At 40.2% G+C, this 10,478-nt stretch overlaps 1 non-coding gene and 1 pseudogene across 1 annotated transcript; both read right to left on the reverse strand.

The window, feature by feature from the left end:
- Nucleotides 1-6,159: 6,159 nt before the first annotated feature.
- On the reverse strand, nucleotides 6,160-6,847 carry LOC132564220 (uncharacterized; annotated as a pseudogene).
- A 2,487-nt stretch (nucleotides 6,848-9,334) lies between these two features.
- Trnat-ugu (transfer RNA threonine (anticodon UGU)) lies at nucleotides 9,335-9,407 on the reverse strand. Its single transcript has one exon. It is a non-coding gene; the product is annotated as a tRNA-Thr (tRNA).
- Between the last annotated feature and the right edge of the window lie 1,071 nt (nucleotides 9,408-10,478).

Consider the following 10,478-nt stretch of genomic DNA (forward strand, 5'->3'; position numbering starts at 1 on the left):
AGTTACTCCCAAATGAAACGGCACATTCAACCCACCCGTCGAATGGGATCTGACTCCCATTTGCAGACTGTATAATGAGTTCTGAACCTTCTAGTAGTTCCGCAATTGGTCGAATAGGAACCTCTGGAAAACATTTCTGCCACCATCCCTTATTAACTAATGAGACCTGTGCACCCGTGTCCCACAGAGCGTCAACATCCTTTCCATTAAACTTGCAGGAAACTATACATGCTTTTCCTACCACCTTGACGATGTTTTTCTGGTATATGGGATTTAAACCTACCACTGTGCCCCTGAAGTCACTGAATTGTTCCCCTTTGATCACTTGAACACGACTGCAAACTGCTTTATGTTCCAACCAGTGTGCCCTTTGACAAGCCTTAGAACAATAGTTTACGAACTTACAACCAGAACACATTAAACTCGGCGATTGAATCTCACAACCAAATACGCAAGTAGGATGGGACATATCGTTGGGTGGGATCAAGTTCAGTCCCTCTGGCTTGACCCCTGAGAGTTTCCCAACTCTCGATTATTTCTCCTCTGTTTACAGCCTGCTTTCCAGTGTTCATTACTGCCACATTTCCAACAGTGATTGCAAGTTTGATTGCCAGTCTCTTGACAACTCCTACACAGTCCAGAAATCCTCCTTCTTTCTTGTGGGAATTATTACTATTGGCTGTGCTCTTAGCCTGGAGTGCTTCCTTAAGGGATGCAACTTCTGCCCTGAGATTTTTAATTTCCGTTGTCAGAATACCCTCCTTGTGTTCTTTAGATTTAGTATTTTCGGGGCTCGGGCTTACCGCATTTACCTTGACTTTTCCCTTTTTCTGTTTTTGTTCATGTTCAAACTCGCATAAGCTTAACGTGCTCACTGCTTGTAACAGTTTCTCATCCTCAATGGGCTGCTTCTCCAAAATAGGTTTCAACTCGATCCTCATAATGTCACTCTTTAGGCCTGTGTGAATGGCCCTGGCGAAGACACGATCAACCAGTGTACGGTCATATACCACCTCAGCCTTCTCCTCCTGAGATATAAAAAGGACTTTCTGTTTCAGCTCAAGGGCCCTCATGACAAAATCATCACTGTCTTCGGTCTTTTGGGTCATTTTGCCCAATTTGTTGAAAAGTTCAGTAGGGCCTTGTTCTCTGTAATGAGCTCTCAAAATCTGCCGTAAACTTGGGAGTGTTAATTGACAACGGCCCTCCAGGTAACTTCGCAAACCGGATCCCCCAGGCACAGCCTTTATAACAGCGTCCACAATTTCAATATCGGAATAACCCTTTTCTTTACCCCTTTCCATCTGTCGCACTAGGCTGACGAAGGCTATGCCTTGTTTATAGTCGACACTTCCACTGATTTTAAAGTCTTTCTTGAAAATAGACTTGACCAGCCCATCATTTGTAATTTCCTTAACACTTTGGGGTTTATCCAATACAGTTTTTTTGACGTCAGTTGAAGCCTTAGGAGTTAGTGCTTCTGTCACCAGGAGTTGCGCTGTTAAACCTTTATCCTCTCTGGTTTTCTCATGCGTCAGCCAGTTCTCAATAGCTATTATTAGCTGAACCCTGTCCATTTTGTCCGCCTTGCCACCCGGAACCTCACAATCGATGTAACACTGCACTAATTCTTCCTTGCTTGCCCGATAGAGGAGTGCCTTAACCTTGTACTCTTCCTCCATTTCAAGGAGTGCCTTAACCTTGTACTCATCCTCCGTCACGTTCCTTGTCTCTTCATCCATGGCCTATCCCGGACGAGCCCCCAAAATGTTACCTGGGTCCAGGGATGAAGTGCCTGCGCCCAAATTAACACTGCATACTGATGACTGAGTAGCTCAGAAAGAATTATGAAAATGAACAATGCTTGACACTTGGGATATATCTATGTACAATCATTACCTGCGGAGAGAGAACAACAACGTTGTTTAAAGATGGCGAATCAGCGTAGTTTATTAAAGGTGCGTTCGATTGGCATATACTTGCTCGACCTAAATAGGCAGATTCGACTGTAGCCAATTTAAAAAAAATATACCCCTCCAACAAAACGCTTACACAATTACAATTGCTAGCCATATTCCACAACATCCTCTTTTACTACACTCAAAATTATGTACTAAATTATGTACCCATGAACATTTGTATGGAACTCTTTGATATGGACGGGCAGGTGTTTAGTTTTTGTCTGCCTTACACAGGTGTTTAGTTTTGGTGCCACGGCATGATGCTGTATGTTGATTAGGAACTATCTTTTGTAATGGATATTAACGCGAAGTACTAACTATGGAAAACCACTATACAATGAAATAAACGTTTCGGTCAACCCAAGTAAACACTGTGTTTAAGTCATTGTGTTACACCCTTAAAGAGACACCACAGGGATTCGGATATACTTTTTAAATGCACCAGATTTCCATCTACCCATTGTTTGGATGTCACTCTCAGGAATACCCTGTATAGCAGCTGTGGTGGATGCTCCAATTCTAAAACTATGTGATTTTTAATCTGTAAATTTAGACCTGCCCACTTAAGAGATAGTTTGAGGTACTGTATAGTGTGCAGGTACTTTCTTGGGGTCAGATTCAAATAAAAAAAAATTTCTACAGAAAGAATAATTGATTAACTGTTTCAAATGTGGTTTGATCCGTTGATAATTAGGAAACCACAATCATCATGACCCTAACATATTTAATTACCTTATGTAAACAAATTCACACAGGTGCCTGACTTGACAAGCCTGAAAGGCTTGGCTTATTGGATAATTAACGGTTCTTAACAGGTAACAAACACGTTGAGTATGAGGAGATTGATGACACCCGGCTTGGGCTGAACGCGTGCTTTTGCTCAGGAAACGATGTTGTTTTAACTGTCTGAAAAGTTTCAATCCTACCTTGTCCTCATATCTGTACCCATTGCGGTATCTGAAGGTACTTAGTGTTTATTGTGTTTACACCGACTTCGACATGGGGAAATGGCGAACATCGTTTACAGCGAAAGAAAAACTGGACGCCATTGACTACACCGAGAGACTTGAGTTTTGTGCCGCCAGTTGCCACTTCGACATTCAAGAGAGAAATATCAAGGCACGGAAGAAAAAAAAACACCATCTTAAGTCCCACCCACTGACCAGAAGGACTGACATAGGTGGGACAACGAAACACCCAGAGATGCTGTCATCGCTTCCAGTACAACAGAACTTTGCTTGCGGGCCATGCAGATCAAGAGAGGTCATGGGGTCACCAACTTTAGGCATCGGTTGGATGGGCTGTCCGATTGATGAACAGAACGACAATCGCCCAAAAACTTCAGAACTTATTGAATTCCAGAGATACATCATCAAAATGAGGCAGAAATTCAGCCACTACTATAGCCCCAACAAATAGTAAGACCGTGACTAATTGAACGATGGGAAACAGAAAAAAAGATTAACCGTTTATTTATTTTTTTATCTCCAAACTATCATATATGACCGACTTTTACATAAAACTTGTGAAGGGAGGTAATCAAATATAGCGGATGCAGAACTCTGGAATGATAACCCCAAGGATGGCATGTTCCTGCGTATAATGCACACCCCTTTTTGACACGACGGTTCTAGCTTGAAAAAGTGCGCACTAAACACGGAAATTTACCGTAAGTGAAAACATTTCTAGAGATGGCAGATCCATCCATGAATGAAAAGAGATTGATCTCCCCTTTCATGCTTTTGATTGTGCAAGTAATCTTGGATAGCTAATACTGGACAATATTGTGGCTGTTGCAAGTTAGCAGGTACCACATGTGTACCCGACTGACCTTGGTGGTGTTTAAAATGAGGAAAGACAATTTTCAATGATTTAACTGACTGGGTATGAATTATCTCTACATGTCCCTGTTGCAAAGTATGACAAGTAGGAGTCCCAGTAGATGTAATCTCTGCCACCCGTAAGAAGCATGGAAGGCTAACAGAAACATAGACTTGAACAAGACTGTGAAAGTGGGAGGATGCAACCGCATCGAGTGAATCCACCAATTCGTAAAGGACATCTGGTGTAATTGGCAGTCTGGTATCCACTGAATGCTTCAATTTGTGATACCCTTGTAATAGTTTCTTTATTACAAAATGTTGCGTAATATCCTCAAAATTGTCGAGCTCGAAAATATAACCTAAGGTGGTAACATATGTAGTGACCGCTGCAGAGTCCAACCAGGTGCGATAGTGATGTGATATAAACATTGACAGGTGTTGTAAATTGGGTGGTAGCACCGTTTGTTCTTTTCGGAAATGTTGTTGAACAAAACCTGAAGGAAGCTGAAGATGCTGATAAATCACTGTTTAGCAAAATCTGTCCTCTAGATGTTCACGAGATGTGGTAGGATGAATGTCCCTTCCTTGCGCATGTGTGGAGATCCCCGGAAAAACTCCGGCATCTGCAAGTGAGAAAGCTAATTTGCCACTACATTCTGTAACCCTGGCACATGTACTGCTTGAAATAAGAAATTATATTTCAAAACACTAACCATAAACCTACGCATTAGTTTCACAACAACAGGGTCCTTTGGAGTATGCTTATTTATAATATGCATAACAGACATATTGTCACAAAAAAACTGTATACGAGTATTCTGCAGAAATATATTCCAAATTTCAACAGGAATGACGATGGGAAGTAATTCCCCAACTGTAATATGGTAGTTTAGATGATCCGGGGAGAAACCATGACTGAACCATTTTGTGCCCAAACACCCGCAAATACCAAGATCACTAGCATCCGTGAACATTTGCAATGAATCTGAGGTAATAAAATTTGAAGGAAGGATAAGCGCCCGCCCATTAAATCCATCGGGCATCGCAAATGTTCTGCCTGCCACAACAGCTGCACAAACAAAATAAACTAACCTATAAGGGATTGAGGTTCTGTTAATAGTGAAATTTGTCACTCAAGTGTAGAACATAATTTGTGTTAAATCTTAATGTGACCGGCTGACTTATCAGACAGATAGTTTAATTGCGGTCACCTTAGTGTCAGAATCATGCCGTTAAACATTGGCTGGACATGCTCTCCACCACTGAGACATTAACTGTTAACGGTTTAATTGTAGATCAGTAGAAGACACTTTCCCTATCAGAATTAGATTATAATTACTTTAGGATAAACTGTAATTGACGCTATTTCAAAATTTTATTCAATATATTTATCAATCAAACACAGAAACAAAATGATTGGATCGAGTACTCGCTTGTCTTCCCCCATGGGAGATGTGAAGCGTTCGGAAACGTAAACACAATAATGCGCCCCTTTTCCGGAGAGTTCCGAAGAAGGAGCGCAGTGCATCCTGGGGGTAAACATCTGGCAAAATTTTGATTATATTTCATCACTCTTACTTTTGACTCGATATCCCAGCACAAAGTATCAACTTTCTTACCAACAAAAACAATAAGCTAGTCATCTGAAGAATTTAGCACCGAAAACCAAAATAGATAATTCCCTCGCCGCACCAACCGGAAGTGAAATGCTAGAAACGAAAGTAGGCTGCACATGTGATACGCACACATGCATAGATAGCAGAGGCCTATGCCGGTGCAAATGAAGACAGCCGGCAGGTCAGGAGTCCTCATATTATTAATAACCTATTATAAACATAATGTTGCTATAAACTGTAATATCACAGCAAATAGAGTCAGTCCTGGTGTGGCTGTGGAAGGAGTAACTTGTTAAGCTCGATACTCGGGCCATACATGTTATCATTGTTGTAACTTGTGTTAATACTCAACATTTGTACTTGAGAACGGTTGTTGCTGGTCTTTTGTATAACATAAGGATAGTACAACATAGAGGGGTAACATATTCATACAATTGGACCTTTCTGCAACATACAGTGTAACTCTTTTTTTGACAAGTATATCTTGAGGAAGCCTAACCTCCATGGCAACAGAATCAAGCTCTTACCCTAAAACTGTTAAAACTGTAGTTGAGTGGACAGTTTTTTCCTTTATTGGAATGCCTAAGGAAGATGCTACTTCATAAAAAGCAAACAAGGCCTGTCTGCATTCAGTCGTTTTAGGACGACCTAAAAACAAGAAGTCATCTAAAATATGGACACAACCCTTGACCCCGAGCTTTTTGCCTAAAATCCAGTGAATAGACGAGCTAAACTTCTCAAATAATTGACATGAGTAACTTAAACCCATGGGCAACGTACGGAGCGAAAAGGCTGCCCTTGTTTACCACGGAGCTTGGAGTTCAAAACATGGCCAAGGCCTCGTGGTACAAAGCTATATTTAAATGCTCCCAAGGACAGTCTGCCAGCTCCCGCTCGCGCGAGACCGAAGGTTTTATCATAAGAGATAGCTGCAGTATCCCCGGATTCCTTGGCTATATCTTGAATCCTACGAGCATACTGAAACGAGGCATGCCCCATCTCTGGGTGACATTTGGAAGATATAGCCCCAAATATATTGAAACAACTGAGCAACTGTGGCACTGTGTCAATATCTTTTGATTGGGGGAGTTTGACCAATGACCGGGAACCATCCTTGACCTCTGTGGTGAACTTCTCCTTTGTCGCCTTCCCGGGATTCAAGAGGAGACCCATCTCAATTCGTCTCCCACAATCTTTGCCTTTATCTTAGGATCCAACCCAAGGTCTATGGGTTTACACAAGGTCCGGTTTGATGGTTGAACCTCCACATACTCGCGCTCTGTGCCAGTCAAATCCTGGAAGGTGGGTGTTCCCTGGAGGATGATTGAACTGGAAAATGATCTGGAGCATCGGCCTGATTCCAAGAGTTGCCTTTCCCTAAGGATTGTAGCATGGTCTTGGTGATGTCTGGTATTGCTGCTGTTATGCAAGACTGCATAACCTCCATCATTGCCTGAGAAGTAGGTTCATTTACCTTTCCACGTGGCTGTTTCGCTGGGGTCTAGCCCCCTTTTTTGTTGGTTGACGTTTTGCTGCAGGACATGTGTTTGGTCGAGTCATACAGTTTCTGTGTGAAATTAAACAAAAATTTAATAAATGATGACCATGAACATATGGTATAAGATGGTAACCAATGCAAATGGTGACTTAACTGCTTTAAGTGACGGTCTAAGCTGGGACCAGCCCATAAGCATACCTGATATACATGCATGGTTCAGTGTGCGATCACATATTTTTTTTTTTTGAACACATTACATATGAATACTAGCATATACAACAAAACATTCAAAACACAATGAATTCACTTAGGATATGCTCACTGCCAGAACATACAACATATACATATCACACTATTGGCAAAGCCTGTACCAACAACAACATGGGTTCGAGGTGATTATGAAACAACCATATACACTACATGTGAACACCATACCTCACAAGTGTAGCAACATAAGTGCATGGCACCTGGGGTTGTATTGGCATTGTTCAAGTACATTCTGTGCCTCACCAATGGCATAAAGCCCGAACACCCTTTTAATTCAAGTCGACCAAACTGGTGCTAATATAATGCGTCTTGATCTTAACGGTATTGTGTTAAGATCAAAGTATTGAAATGATATGAATGGTGCCATTGAAACCCCAGAGGGGTACTTGGCAAACTCCATAATAAGGAAACTGCTCACTGACTGAGGGGTGTGTACATATGGGTAGAGTATCATAAGTACATGTACATTAAGCTTCTTAGCCTTATTAATGACCCGAGTATTAATTATCAACTGACCCTTATCTAGGGAAATTAGCTATGCATGGTCATTAAGAAAATTCAGGGAAGCAGCTCTCAAATTCTGACTCTTATCTAGGGTAATTGGCTACGCATGGTCATTAAGAAAATTCAGGATAGCAGCTCTCAAATTTTGAAAATACTTACCTTGTCCAAGGTCAGAGAAATGAACACGGTCTGGATTCCGTATGCTGTCGCCATTCTTCATTCCTCGCAGGTTCCAGTAGTGAAATCTAGGTAGATTGGTGATGTTGTTTTAAACTTTTATTGGTCAATATCACTTTCTCATTATACACCTCAGGTGTAATTGTCAGAGTGACATCTCGAGGGAGGAGTTTAAGAATCGTGACACGTTTGATTTCATACTTATTGCAGCACATGGATAGGAAAGCACGCGGAGAGCAACCTCATCGCTGTTTACAGTCAATATTATTACCCCCCACATTTACGATCAAATGGACTGGGCAATGCTCAACTATCGCGTAACTAATTCTATACAAATGTTGTTGAAGCCCCATGTGGCCACCACCAATACCTAAAAATAACACAGGTGGACCGTCTACAATCTGAAAGTCGGCGATATCCCGTGCTCGAACGAATTCCTCTAAGCGACGAACATGTGAGCTATAACTAAAGTAGACATGTTGGCTGCAAGGGGGGGGGATAAGGTTGACAAACAACCACACATCAATACTCTCCAGAAAAAATCAGAAACGTGGGCTGCACTGTAATGAATAGTCCTAGAAACACTGCTCTCACGATATGACAAGCATTGTGATATTGGAAAATGTTGTTTATCTTGTCTTTCAATGACGTAACATTGCTAATAACATGGAAGGTCAATAACCTTGGCAAGGAGAGGTTATGATAAGTCGGAGATTAGAGCAACAGCTCGAGGAACATCTCAATATGTCGCCAGGATGAAAACAACAACATGAAATCACTAATATCATGTCATTATCATCATAATCTAAACTCATATTCGATGAAACTAGGCAAAAACAAAGTGATAAATTTACATGGAGACTCCTCATAACATAAAAGAATAACACCAGATGAAAATTAATGATAAACTGATAGAAAATGCTGTCAGACACATTTGTAAAAGATTTTAAAACTACACGTGGCCCGAGGTGCACAAAGGTCATGTTACAATTTATCAGTGAAGAGTTATTTCCCTTTCGTTCCAACACCTAAGTGAGATGCGTTAGTAAATGTTGTTCCTTCCAACGCATATAAGAAATTCCAAGATGTTAGCTACAGGTTGTTCCCAGTTTCATTTATGCTTTAAAATTTTCATTAAACACTAGTTATCTTTAACCAGCCTTTGAAAAAACAGGACCAGGTGTCAAGATGTTATCAAGGATGATGATAAAGGTTACTTCACTATACCTGATAACAGCGGAAGATAGCGTAATGCGATATAAACCGTCAAGTGGGTTGAACACTGAAAAAAGATGTAATGTATCGCTGTGGAACCAAATTTGAAGCAGAGCAGACAGAAATTCAACAGACGGGCAGGTAAAGAAATGAATTGAGCGGTTTCAGGAACCGTTATCCTTGTTATTGATCAAGAGATTGTGAACTAAGAGATCGAGAAGCGGATTGCATCATAGGATATAATCTAAGTGAACACTTTAAAAAAAGATTTATAGCCTCCAGTGAGGATCGAACTCACGACCCCTGGTTTACAAGACCAGTGCTCTAACCACTGAGCTATGGAGGCGGTTTACACAAGAAATTATACAATATTTATATAATATAAATACATCAAATCAGTAAGTAACAGCTGTGACCCTGGCGGCATTTTCCTTGTTGAATAGAAATCAATAATTCGTTGTTAAACTTTTTTCTAAATGTTTTATATACGTTTGTCACTGATATCCTGTTATTTCAAAAATACTCCCCATGTATTGTAAAAGCTTAAAGCAAAAGTAGATCACGAGATGTGGAGCTAATTGGCGAGATCAAGAAGCAAATTGCCTTGTAGGATATATTCTAATGAAACACATTAAAAGATTTCTAGCTTCCAGTATGGATCGAACTCAAGACCCCTGGTTTAAAAACTATTTTATTACTCCCAGCAAAAAGGACCTCCAAAGTCGGGCCCCAAAGGCTCCTATCAGTACATTTAACAAAAAAATAAAATTATTACAACTCTACCACGTAGAAAAATCATAGTTGGTGACATTAAGAGTTAATCTACTTAAGAACATTCATTGTAATCATATTCAAACGACTTAAGATTCGAAGACCTGACCCATTTGAATAGTTAACTGACTTCAATAGTTTGTTGTCAGTAATGTAGCGGGTGGTGGTGTGCCAAAAAAAAAACCCAAAACCTCTGGGTTTGTTCAATGTTTAATTGATGTAAAATTGACATTCTGGAATATACAATTAAACAGAATCAAAACTTCAAAAATCGCTCCTTACATATTCAACAATTCATACTCTTCTTTCATTAACACATTACATTTCACCTTGTGAAACAATATGAATTCTTCTACAATAAAATACTTTATAACATGACGATTGAAATAGCTGTAAAGTAAAATCACACTTACAACACGTATCGTGCGCTAACGTACAAGTCATATATAAGTCCGCAACACTCCACAATATCACCTCATCGCCAGTTATAGTAGAACTACAAATAAGAAATAACCTCTTATTCGATTTACGAATATTATAATACACATACATTGTAGATTCCAAATATTACCATGAACATTCAGTTACCGTTAAAACATATCATTGAACATTATATTGTTCATACAAACTCTCACCACTCACAGGG

This window comes from Ylistrum balloti, unplaced genomic scaffold, assembly GCF_031769215.1.
Source record: "Ylistrum balloti isolate Yb309-2 unplaced genomic scaffold, AGI_CSIRO_Ybal_v1 Utg372078, whole genome shotgun sequence".
Lineage (NCBI taxonomy): Eukaryota > Metazoa > Mollusca > Bivalvia > Pectinida > Pectinidae > Ylistrum > Ylistrum balloti.